Raw genomic sequence first — 13,748 nt, 5'->3', positions numbered from 1 at the left:
ATAGTTCCTAGTCTTGTGTCGACCTCGTTAAAAAATGAAACAAGGAATATGAGCAGAGTTCCTTGTCTTGTGTCAAGCTCATTAAAAAATGAAACAAGGTCCCCTAGAGAAAAGTTCCAAGTCGAGTCTTTGAGTAGATCTCGTAAAATCCCAGTCGAGTCTTTCACTTGATCTCGTAAAAGAACCTTCATTCCATCCACCTGATAGCCATGGGTAGTCTACTTAGGTGAATATAATGAAGCTTGGGGGCATACACCTAATAGTAAAGTTAAGCTTCCTTGTAGGTTATGTGAAGGGAATCACCCCATTCACCTTTGTCCCTATCTGGACGAAGGCAAAAAGGTGTTAGATAACCATCCTGCTTCACCACAACAACTTTCATCTGGTTATAGGAGACTCTCCCTTTGTTGGGGGCATGTAAACCAATCTCAAGCATAGTTTTTCATTTTAAGGTTGTGTAAAAATGAAACTGAATCCAAGAATAGTTTTTTGTTTCAAGCTTGTGTAAACATGAAACTGAATCCAAGCATAGTTCCCTATGGTTCAAGCTTGTCTAAAAATGAACCCATTTCCATTTTTAACCCTCGTGATCGCCATTCTATCAGCCTCTTTCATTAGATGAGCCTTGGTTGTTTTCATCCCATCGCCACCATCTCTTTGGCCAATCATACACTTTCACTTGGTTGTTTTACCCTTTTTGAGGGACAGTTGCAATGAGTGGTCTTATTAGCCAACCTCTTCACATAAATCAACATGTTTTGAGAAGTTCCAACATCACCGGAACCAGTTGCTACCCTAGACACCACTCGTTCCTCAAAGTGGAGTCCTCTTTAAGCTCTTTTCATACTCTCTAAATATGAAAAAATTGTCGAGTGCTTGTCCTTTCCAGCTCGTTAAAGGATTGGAAACGATATCTCTCTTGTATTATTTTACGCTTTTTTGGACTTGAGAGATTAATTTACGAAAAAGAACTATGGAGTTTCCTTTTTGTCCCTTTTCAAACTCTCTAAATATGAAAAGGACCGAGTTATCTTTGTCGTTAAACTCGTTAAAAACATCAAATAGCGACAAACTTGTCCATATAGACAAGACCGAGTTTCACCTTCGCTAGACTCGTTAAAGCATCAAATAGCGATGGATTCACCCAAAGGGTGAAATTATACAACAACCATATGTTATCCTCCTCAAGCTTGATAAAAATAAAGAGGTACTGGTCAGTAATGACTGGGGAAAATTGGAAAAAGGGGAAAACACTTTATGGTAGCAAGTTGCTCTTGAACATGACACTTTCACCTCATCATCGTGACTATGTGGGTTGGGTCATTCAGCTTGATGGTTATCACACCGTTGGTCTATCATACCATCCATTACTTTGTTTTGGGTCAATGCTACCAATTCATCTTAGTGTCGCCGACATGTTCAAGAGAAGTCATTCAGTTCAAACTTCATCCTTTACAATACGGTAAACCTTCATTTTCATGATCGTCATTCTTGAAACTTGTGTATTCAGTCGATTTTTCATCTCCAAAATCATTTACCTCGTTTCGTGTTGTTGATGTGGGATACATCAAGGCCCTCCTGCGACGAGTTGCTTCTTGTTGACATCAGCACATCATCCAAGAAGTTGACTTAAAAACACCCATTCAGTACGTTGAGGCTTGCATACATCAATGGTAGGTTTCTCACTTCCGGCGATAGGTTTACATCAATGGCCTTCGACCGAAATACTTTGTATGGTGTTCGACATCAAATCATTTATTCACACCATGCGAAATGTATTGTAGTACCTTGAGGGTCATTATCATTATCATTATCGGTGATTCCTCTCGCGTCTGTTAGCGTCTTACATCATTGGCTGGTAATCAGATGATGTCTTTCCATATTTGACTTTACATCATCTATTCACATGGTTAAACTTGTACTTGAGCGAAAGATTGAACGATATTGAAGACCCTGGATCTAGTTTCATCCATCCGGGTTGCGATGTTTTCAGGAGTACTAAATCAAATGTACAATGGCCTTACATTCATGGTCATCCATTCATGGGTCTATATGTGTAGACAACTATATTTGTACATGTAATGAAAGTTTATAAGCTGAGCATGGGTATGCCTTCCCTTAGCTAGTTCATGAGAAAAATCAAATTATCATGATATATGTATTGTAATTGATGCAGGTCACCTTCCGCTTCGAAACCTCCTCTCCACATGATAAAGCATTTCACTCGACATACATATTTACGACTTCATGCTTTAGGGGACAACTGTTACAGATCCATTTGGGCACATCAACCCCAACCTACATATCAATACTATTAGGGCCCATCAAACCCTAATTCAGTTGTTACATGCCCTAAAGAAGTCAATCATCAGAATGCCTAGCTTCCCAAGAAGTTCCATGACCAAAATCATCTAGAAACTACCTCTAAGAAGATCAGTGCAGGTAGGCCTTCATTAGGGTGCACTGCAATGCAAACCATACACTAATAGGGTGCTATTCAGCGTACTTGGTCCCTCTTTGGCCTGCGCTGGGCGAATTTGAGCGAATTTCCATGAGGGTTTGAAAGATTCCTTATCCATTGGATGCCTCTAGAAGTTTCTCAAGGCTATCTACTCCTTTGATCTCGTATTTGGATGAGGAAGGGAGTTAAGGAACATCAATCCCTTATCCCTTCCTCCATGGAACTAAATTCTAAGTTTGGGAGGGCATTCAATATCACCATTTATGGCATAACTTCCTTCATTCACCTATAAAAATACCACTCATCTAAGTGATCAGGGGCTAGAAATTATTGAATTATAGTGTTGTTAGTATGAGACTTGAGTTGATTTCAATTATTGTAATGATGTCAAAATGTCTTGCTTGTTATCAGGAGAGGATGGGATTGAACTGGAGGTGTGATGCTGAATCGAGCGATGGGTTGTAACTCTTCCTTTTACTAATAAAGTGTTCAAAGATTTTTCCATATGCTTGTTTTATTCATTTATGCTTTCATATGTGTATCATGTACTTGATTCCATGCCATGTTTAATCAATAGATCATTATCATATGCTTTGATCAGTTGTTGTCTTCTATTTGTGTGTAGGTACTCTTCAAGCGGATTTAGTACGGAGAGGAGCGACATAACTGATCAAGGGAGATAAGGAGTAAGAGAAAGCTATAGGTAGGCTTCTTTACCTCTTATTTAATCTATTGATTATAGAAAAAGTAGAGAATGCTTTGCATTGTTGTTCTAGACTTAGCTACTAGTCTAGGGGTTTAAGTGTTTATCCATAGACACTAAAACTTCCCAAAACACTACCACTACACTAGCATTGATTTTAGAGGAGACCCAGATCTGGTGTTGCCACTGGATGTAGCGTGGGGAGCCATAGGTAAAAATGTTTTTGATTTTTGGAATGTTTTAAAAAAAATTAGATTTTAAGTATAAATAAACTGGAAATATTTTTGATGAGACAAATACTTACAAAATTATTTTGATAATGACACAGATATTGGACCAGTAAGACCTGTGGGTCTACCTAGGCATAGGCGTCACAGAAGAGATGCAGAGGGGGGCTGCAGCTGAGACCGAAAGGACCCTTCATGTTGTAAAAATAAACTTAGTGAGACTGACTCACCAGGTACCTATGGCAGCCATAGAAGACCTTCTGAAGGAGGTGCAAAGGTGCGTGGTAGGAGTGCCACTTGATTGGGTGCGACTGTTTTGACGGGTGGAAAATGCCATCATATTCTTCTGTGATACTCACCCTGAGCAGGACCCTTATATATAAACTTATGGATGATCAGATCTTTTGATTAGACATGATTATTGGCATATGCCCTAATTTTGTGGGACGATTTTGTCCCAATTCTGTATATTATTTTGAACATAATACTTCTATCTATGTACCGATAGTTTCACTATGATGATCATATATATATAGATGACTCTTCGATTATTTTTTATTTTTAATGTGATGAATGATTTATGTGCAAATCTAATGCTCGATTAGCGATAGAATCCACAAATGAATTTTCTAATTGTGGAATATGAATAAATGTGATATAAATAAATGATCTTTGTAATAAACACACTCTCAGAAAATTTCAATATAAATAAGGATCTCTCACACAATAGATGTTGTTTATTTGAGATACCACCAGTTGCGAATCCAAGTATACTACTAATGAATCAACACCAAGAGATATTGCCTCTGATAGTAAATTAATGACAACAATATATTCGACAACATTTTTTGAAGCACAAATGATACATATGCCTCTTGAAACCAACAATTGGTTGGATGGATAATAAATCACCCAAGTCGCGGAAGCAAGGTTCCGGGTGTGTCTACTAGCACCATCAGCAACCCTAGATATATCAAATCATCCATCAATACCTTCCAAAGAAGATTAAAAATATCGACATCACTACAAAACCGATAGATAGATATGCACAAATATACAACATTTACAACCAAGAAAATGCTAAGTTGAAGCCTACGCAAAATAATTTTTAAGATAGAGCCCATTTCTGAGCTCTGCTAATTCGTTTCCCTCAAAATCAACCAACTCATAAGCTCCCTTTTTCAAGACCTTTTTAACAATGAAGGGACTGTACCACATAGATTTGAACTTGCCTGCCCCTAAGGTGTCTTTGTCTTGGTCATAAACAAAAACAAGGTCACCTTCAGAGAAAACCTTGGGACAAGCAACCTTATCATATTAAGCTTTTACTCTCTTTTTATGAGATTCATTGATTATGGCTGCATCTCGACGCTGCTCATCAAGATGTTCCAAATGAACAAGGTGTTCTTCAATACTAGAAGTATCTCGAAGAAGTTCAACAGTTAATTTAAGGGAAGGAATTTCACATTCCACAGGAAAAATTGATTCCAACCCATAAACTAGTTGAAAAGGAGTAAAACCTATATCAATCTTGACTGACATTCGATATGCCCAAAGCTCCGAATATAACATAATGTGCCAATTATATCGAGCTTTGTTAATCATCCTTTGCAGGATGATTTTTAGGGATTTATTCATGGCTTCAACTTGCCCATTGGCCTCAGGATAATAAGGAGATGAATGCTCTTGCCAGAAACCCACCTTAAGAGCTAATTCATACATTGTCTGGTTCTGGAAATGACTGCCATGGTCAGTGACAATCTCTTTGGGAATACCAAACCAGGAAATGACTTGGTTGAAGAGAAACAGGGCTTCTGTTTCACCATCGTTCTTGAAAGTGGGCATAACCTCATCCCACTTAATAAAGTAGTCGACAACTACGATGATATACTTATGATTTCCCGTCGAAGGGGGATTGCAAGTAGTAAAATCAATACCCCACTTCGTGAATGAACCGATGGTAATCACAAGAAAGAGCAGAGTTGGATGTGCACACATTTTTCGAGTATAAACTGACAAGGGTGGCATCTCTTGACTACTTCAACACAATCCTTGAAGATCAAGGGCCAAAAGTAGCCTACACGCAATTTTTTTAGGTTTTTGCAAGCCCAGATAGATGACCACCATAAGCTCCACTGTGGAAATCATTTAGCATAGATTCAACTTCTTCCAAGGTTAAACAACGCCTAAGAATTGAATCAACCCCGCGACAATATAAAGTGTCACCTATAATAATATAGCTTTTAGCCAAGTGATGTAACTTTCTACGTTCATCCTTCAAAAAAGTGAGAGGAAACTTCGAAGTCTGGAGATATATAATGATATCTCCATACCAAGGATCTTGCAAGGAAATAAGGAAAACATGTTCATCAGGAAAATATTCCTCAAAAATTATTCCTTCCTCGCAAGGCAACTTGAGATCAATTCTACAAATACTAACGATTTCTTAGACTTGGCTGACATGAATTCAAGACCGAACTCTTATAAAATGACAATCCATCTATTGTATTTTCCCCCAATCACTTGCTTATTGAGAATAAATTGAAATGGATTGATAGCTACTAAGACGAAAGTTTTTCTAAGAAGAATATAATGTCTAAGTCGATGGACAGCATGGAAAGTTGCCAAAGCTAATTTCTCAATGGGAGAATATCGTAGTTCAGGGCCCACTAAGCCTCAGCTCAAATAATAGATTACGTGCTCAGTGAAAGAATCATCTTCTTGAACCAGAACCATACCAATAGTTAATTTAGCTGCAGTGAGATATAAAAGGAAGTCTCTGCTATAATCAGGTGGACTCAATAAAGGAGCAGAGGTTAATGCTTTTTTCAAAGCATCAAATGAGCATTGCGCAAAATCGTCCCATAGAAATGGGACCCCTTTCTTGAGCAGTCTCATAAATCCTTTAGTAATCTTGGCATAATTAGCGATAAATATCCTTAAGAAATTGGCTTTTCCTTGAAGACTTTGAAGTTGACGAATAGTGGACGTGAGAGGCAACTAAGGTATTGCCTCAACCTTGAAGGGATCCTACTCGAATCCCTTCAGTAGAAATGATGAATCCCAACAACCAACCAGACGTGATAGTGAAAACACACTTATTTGGATTCAACCTGATTTTGTAGAAATGACATCATTCAAAAATTAATCAAAGATGCTTGGGATGATCAATTCTCTTTCGAGAACGAACAACTAAATCATCCAAGTAGGCTTCGATAACATGTTTTATATCGTGGAAAGAATATGACATGGCTTGCTGAAAGGTAGCTCCAACATTCTTAAGTCCAAAAGGCATCTTCTTATATGCAAATGTACCCCAGGGGAAAATAAAATTTGTCTTATGTTGATCTTCCAGACGAATAGTGATTTGATTATAACCAAAAAATCCATCCATAAAAGAGAAAATCTCATTACCCGCACACTCATTGATAATCTCATCAATAAATGGTGTGGGGTAATTATCTTTAAAACAATCCTTATTCAAGTCCCCAAAGTCAATGCACACATGGATTTTTCCTTGCTTCTTGTCAACCAGGACTAGATTCGAGACCCACTCAGTTAAAGGAACGGGGTATATGAAAATTGCCTTAAGAAACTATTCAACCTAAGCTTTGATAGCTGCTGCTTTCCTAGGGTTTACCGGTCGAAGCTTCTCGCGAATAGGTTTTGAATTTTCATATGTAGTGATCTCATGCTGGGCTATAGATGGATCTATCCCATGCATTTCCTCATAAGACCAAGCAAGCACGTCTCGAAACTCTTTAAAGAGATTGGTATAAATTCGAATTTCTTCAAGGGAACAATCAGCTCCAATGACGACATTCTCAATAACGTTGGGATTCCTAGAGATGTTCACTGGAACAGTTTTTGAAATGACAAACATGTTACCTTCGACTAAAAACTATGTTGGAGCCAAATGATTTAAAACTACGTGAACATAATTAGTAGATGAAGGACTGGACAAGCTTGATTCTACTTCTCGCAAATCAGGGAGGAAGTATGACCGATGATGCAAATCATCCCACGACCTCTCAATATTTGTCATTTCTTCTAGAATTGATTCTTCAGATGGAAAAACAATGTCTAGGCAATCCATAGCAGAATTTGAATCTAGAGTCCAGGTCGAAGCCACTCCCCCATCCAGTTCCTCCAGTGAAAAAGGGTTCCATGCATTAGCAAAGGGAGAAAAACTATGAAATGAACTCATGGAGGAGTAAGGCATGTTCCCCTATTGGCCTAAAGAGAACTGATTCGTGGCTCCCAAGCTGCTAATAGCTGGATTAGTCCATCCTTGGAAAGAATTATAACCTTGAACTCTAGAGGGAAAAGGTATTGATCCTAGAGACGGGTTAGAATGTGGTATATGACCACTCCCAAAAGGGAAACCCTGAAAAGAAGCTGACCCACTCGCCATGGAAGTCATAGACGTGGAAGAAGTGGATGGATAAGTTAAGGGAATTGAAGGAATTGTGCTAGAAGGCATTCCAAAGGGGAAAGAACCAGTGTTGGAGGCAAAAGCTTGGGTGCCCCCACTCGAAGATAGAATGGATGTAGAGCCAAATATTACAGTGCTAGGAGTGATTGAAGGTATGGAAATTGTACCTCCTCCTTGTACTAAGAAAGGAGTATGTACAGTAGTAGCACTCATAGTCTAGACCATGCTCCCAGTATTGGTCATCGAAGGAAAATATTGATATAGACCAGGGCTCAAAGGCTTGTGGTTCGGGGCCCCAATGTATAATAAAATCTCTGGATAATCGAGAAGGAGAGGAGAAGAAGGAGTCTCAGGAGACTCAGGGAGTTCTTCAACCTCTATAATGTCTTCCGATTAGAAGAGGACTCTAGAAAGGACTAGAGTTTTCCTCTCCAAATCTCGACTTACACTAGGTATATTCTGTGAAACAATAGCTTGAACTACAGGATCAATCTCCGTTATGTCCGATGCCACTGATTGGAAATGACCAAAAGAATTTCTCCTATGCCTTCTAGAGGAAGGCTCTGTACTTGTAGGTGAAAGCCCACGAAGCCTCCTAGACCAATGAACTGGTCGATCAACCACTTTTAATTATTTAAGAGAACTAATTAAAGACTCAAAAAAATTTATAAATCTATGGCCAACTAGAAGCAAAGAGCACTCTCTAACAAATTCCGTAGAAGATACAACCAATCAAGCAACTTCCAAGTATCTTTGTTTTGGGTGATGAGGACTGGGCACCAAAATACAAGAAAGTGAAATCAAGGACCTTCCTAAGATAGTTTAGGATAATCACAACCCAAACCTACTAGGAAAGGTGACAGAAATAGTTACGCTAACCCCCAGACAAAATACTTTGTCGGTGCAAGTACCCAAGCTTCGTAAGGGTACCCTCAAGAACTACTAATGAGCATGATGCAACGTCTGCCTCAGGTGTCATGGGATTCCCCTCTACAATGACCTATGTGGTCCCTAGGAATAGCAACTATGGACACCTGTTCGTATCAAAATCTGCGCGGAATAGTCTCAGGGTGAGATCCAACAAGTAGGAGAGGGGGTATCTCTCTTTCCTTGTCTTCACTCTCCCTCGTGCTTAACTCCCAGTAACAGAGATTTCTTGGTCTTTCTAACGACACTGGATTTCACTCATCATTCAACATCTATGTTTAATAGTTTGAGTGGCCTTGGAGAGTTATCTCTCCACTCACCTATTCCAAGGCCCTAAAGAGCCATACTTTTTGATGTAATTAAAGACAAATCAAAAAAAATTCTAGTTCTTTTTAATTAAGCGCATGATTTTAAAAGGTTGTTCTTTAGGTCACGGGTAAAATGAGAGTGCAACTTGTGGTGTTTTGATGCAAAATAAATCAATAGAAACACTGCTATATGCAAATACAGTAATTTTTCTTCGATGAAAATAGATTTCTATAAGGTTCTATGAATAAACTTGTAAAAGCAATTTTTTTTCTTTTTTCAGAAAACACACTCCACACACTCAAAATCTAACAGAAAGGCTAAAATGCCTATAGTGAAAAATAATTCAATGCAAACTATAACGATGGTGAAAGATTCTATGGATGCTCATGTAAGCAAATGTGTTCCTTCACAAGATCAATAGGCCAAATTGGCTATAAGGAGGGCACAAATTCAATGACAAACTTCCCTCGAAACCAATCGAAAAAGTTCACAATTTCTCAAAAAAAAATGAAGAAACCAAAAACAAAAATTGAAAAGAAAAAGAAAGGCAAGAACGATGTTTTTGTCTTTTTGTTTTTTAAAGAACCCAAAGAACTTTTTTGAGAACACAAAGACTACTAAAATTCCAAGACCAAAACCAAGCATAAAGAGTCCCAAAATTCGCAAGTTATGCACATCATTAATATAATAAAACTTGAAATGACAAAGGACTACAGACTTGCATACATTGATCTGAACAACAGTATAAAGGACTCTAGCAAACCAAAAGAATGTCAATAAAGACTTTCAAGATTGCCAAAGAGGCACTCAAAAACCATGAAAAACAAAATAGGTCAACCAGAAAAAGGAAAGCAAAGCAAAGAAATCCAAAAGTTGGGTTATAAATAAAACTGCAAACAATTTCTTATTCTGCAAAGTCAGAACACCCAAGAACTTCTACTAGAAGCCTTGAACCCAAACCCCAAACTGAAACTTTACTAAAAAATAAAGCCTTACGTTGACTAGGTTTTTCAACAGGGAGAATATCAGAAACTGAAAACTTGCATGAAAGTAGAGCTTTACTGACAGTGAATGACCAAAAAATATAAAAAAAAACACTAGGAAAAAATCTTAACTAGGTCCAATATTTTAAAAACTTTATTCAAAATAAGGTATATGCAACTGTGCAAAGACAAAGCAACATGTATACGCGATTGAAACAAAGGAAAATCACGTATACGCGAGTTTCTTTGAAGAAACTGGCGTGTATACGCTATTGTATCCTCTAAAATGCGTGTATATAAAGCTCAATAAAGAAAAATAAAAAATCCAGGCCTGATCCAAAATATCAGACTTGATGCCCAGGAATCAAACAGGTCACAGACACTGTAAAAGCAATAAATCAATCAAATAGGCCTTGATCAAGAAGAAACAACCCAATATAGGAAAAACAAGAATGCTTTCCCCAGCAAAGTCACCAATTCTATTTCGGGTAGAATCACCCTAGGGTCTTGGGTTGAGAACCCCAACATAGTGGAGGGCATACAACATAAAGAGACACACAAACAAGTAGTCCTAATACTTAAATAGTTAAGGTTGGTACAGAAGGTATTACCCGTAGGTCCTACATTTGAGGTCGTTCCCGTAGGGTTCAAACCCTCTGCTTCTTCCTTGTGCTTTAAGACCTGCAATTCATTCAAGGCAAAGCATATACACCAAAAATAGATGGAAGCATGTTCATGATATCAAGGTTATATCATATACGCATTAACGTGAGATTTTATAAGAAAATCATGACATAAATTAATGCATAAATACCATAATTATCACGAACAGGGCAACGCCTCTTTATTAATGTAAGCTAAAGAAAATATGGAAGAACTACAACTTGAGTCATCTACTGGCTCTAAGAGAAACTGTCCTCCAGATCCGTCCTGCCCAGGTCTCAACAATCCTCCTCAATAAGTATACACAAGGATGTCATGAAGGGATGATGAACATCTCAAGAAGGAAACAGGGGTTTCCTATGACTTGGGAATGTAGAAGGCACAGGGATATCTTCAGACTTGATTAGGGATGTAATCAACTATAATATCAATATCTAATCCTTTCTCCTCCTTTAGGCCTTCCCATGGAGATGTATTTATACTTCTCCAAATTTATTTTTTTAGTTGGGAAACAATTGGCCCACGGGCTATAGTAGGTGGGTATCTAGTCAAACCCGTAAACCCCACCTGAATTAAGGGATATTATGTATATTTTTAATGTTTTAACACATATACGCGGGTTGGGTATAGGCTGACTCACGTGTACATGTGCTTTCGATAGGGCATAATCGCGTATGGGATTTAAAACATTGTTTTTTAGAAAATGGACCAAGTCTGGTAGGGAAGGGTTGCCCTAGGCCATATCATAGAGCATCAAATCTACCAAGGGTGGTAAACGGTGCTATAAAACCAGATGGGACTTCTTACTCGGGAGATCCCTTGACATGTTGGCAGGTCCAGCACCATCAATATAGTGATAAACCCTGACTCAATAAACCAATCCGACCCATAAATGAGAAATCCAAAACTTTGGAAGCATCTAAACATTGGTAGCAACATATGAACATTACATGGATTTATGAACCATTATGTCTCAACAATACCTCATCCTCTCTCACTCTCAACAATACATGGCTTTAGAATCATAACAGATACAAGAAATCATGTGCACATGATAATCACATATCCTCACACTCTTGACCCTCGCAACAATCCAACAAGACAATATTATCAAGCTCTCACACCAAGAAACTCACCACATAGAAGCATACTATTCTCATTCATGCAACACATACTCTCCTTATGACAACAACGACATACATACTCTCATTACAAAACTTCCTGCTTTACTTTTCTTATGTACTTTTGATGCCATTCTATGAAACCGACTTAATATTCATAGAGGCCATTGCTAGAGATGATGCAAAACCCTACAAAAATGTTCATGAAAAAAGAACAAGCATGAACCTTCCCTGAGTATGTTGGGACTTCCCGTGTGGAAGCTATGTCAAGTAGACAACATGCTTTACTACTTTACCCTAACAAAACTTCATAGATTTATTACAACTCTAATACAATCACCAACCCATGCTGATATACGCAGAACCCGAGACTCATTAATTAGAATGTTTTTCTACTTGTGTATACAGTAAGAGTGTTGGCTTCGACGACGTAGACATATCGAGTGACTGATCTAGGCCAACAAAATTCTTTTTCATGTGTGCTCTAACCTCTACCATACACTATCCAAACACACTTTACATGTGCATAACCTCTAGCAATGATCTCACTTCCATCACACCATCTTTAGTCACTCATTCTACAACATCAAAAAACACATTCTCTGTCCATGTTCATTCTACAAGTAATGTTTTTAATTTCCAACCCTATAATCGATACATAACACCATTATTTAAAATTGATTTTCCCAACGGATCAATTTGGACCCCATGCAACAGCCTTAGTGCCTAAAAACATTTCATAAGTAATAAGTGACCATAAAAGGAATTTTCATTCTTGATGGTTGATGATTATATTCCTTAATTGCTAGGTTGAGAAGGCTTCCTTTCCTGCTCCAACTTCAACTGCCTATTCGACTGATATAAATTGATTATTCTTTGTTTATGATCAACTACTATATGTCAAAAACTATGGAAAGTGTGGCACTTTATATCCTCCAATGATGAAGTGAAAGATCTTCTAAATGATAATTATTTTCTTAACTCTCTTCTTGGCTATTGATGTAATTGTTGGCCCCCTTTCTTGCTAGAATCATTTTATTTGAAAGCCCTTTTGGATGTCGCCTTAAATCTAGATTCTCCTTCCACCTGATTGTTCTTCTTCTCTAAATTGTTTCTCATAGAAACAACCTCAACTTCTAATCTTTCACAATCATTTTCCTTTTCTTTAAAATACTTTCTCATTCCTTCTTCAATCCTCCTTCCTTGTTCTATTCAAGTTTTCAAACTAATAATTTCCTCTTTAAAAGCTTACACTCTTTCTTCAAGTATTTGAAGAAGTGTTTTTAGATATTTGTTTTTGTAGAGAGCTTTTCTATTTCAGCTAATGCAGAGTTAAGTTGAGATTGATATCTAGCCTCTCTCTCTTCTTGAAAATATACCACTTTCATGCTGGGAGAGAAAATGTCATTTGGCTGATCACTTTCCTTTTAAGGGGTCATTTTCTTCTTCTTCCTTTTCTCCACCATTAGTACTGGTTTCTCCTTCATGCAGGGCCTGCAACCTTTCCCAATTCTCCTTTGCAAACTTGAGATCCATGACTTTCTCAAGATCCGGATTATGAAGATTGTCATAAATTGTAAACTTAGCATGGGAATTCCATTGTTGGACTTGTTTGTAGGGCCTTCTTCGTCATAACCATTCATCACTACATTCCATACTTTAGATCCAAGTGCGGATAATTGGGATTTCGCCTTCTCTCTCCATTCTTGAACATTTTCAAGACTAAGCAATAAGGCACTTTGATAACCCATGATTTTCCCATATCCACCTTCCAGTGATTAAGCCGCAATAGAAGGCACCTTCTCTGATATTGATTGTTAGAATCAAATCACTACTAAGAGTGGAATGGGGGGAAAGGGAGGCTTGAATCAGTAGTGATAACAAATATAATAATTTAAAATATTTTTGTCAAATAATTA

The sequence above is a fragment of the Pinus tabuliformis genome, chromosome 3_2, assembly GCF_031772625.1.
Source record: "Pinus tabuliformis cultivar Carrire ecotype Pingquan chromosome 3_2, CPIR1, whole genome shotgun sequence".
NCBI classification, from domain to species: domain Eukaryota; kingdom Viridiplantae; phylum Streptophyta; class Pinopsida; order Pinales; family Pinaceae; genus Pinus; species Pinus tabuliformis.
This window is presented reverse-complemented; position numbering follows the sequence as displayed.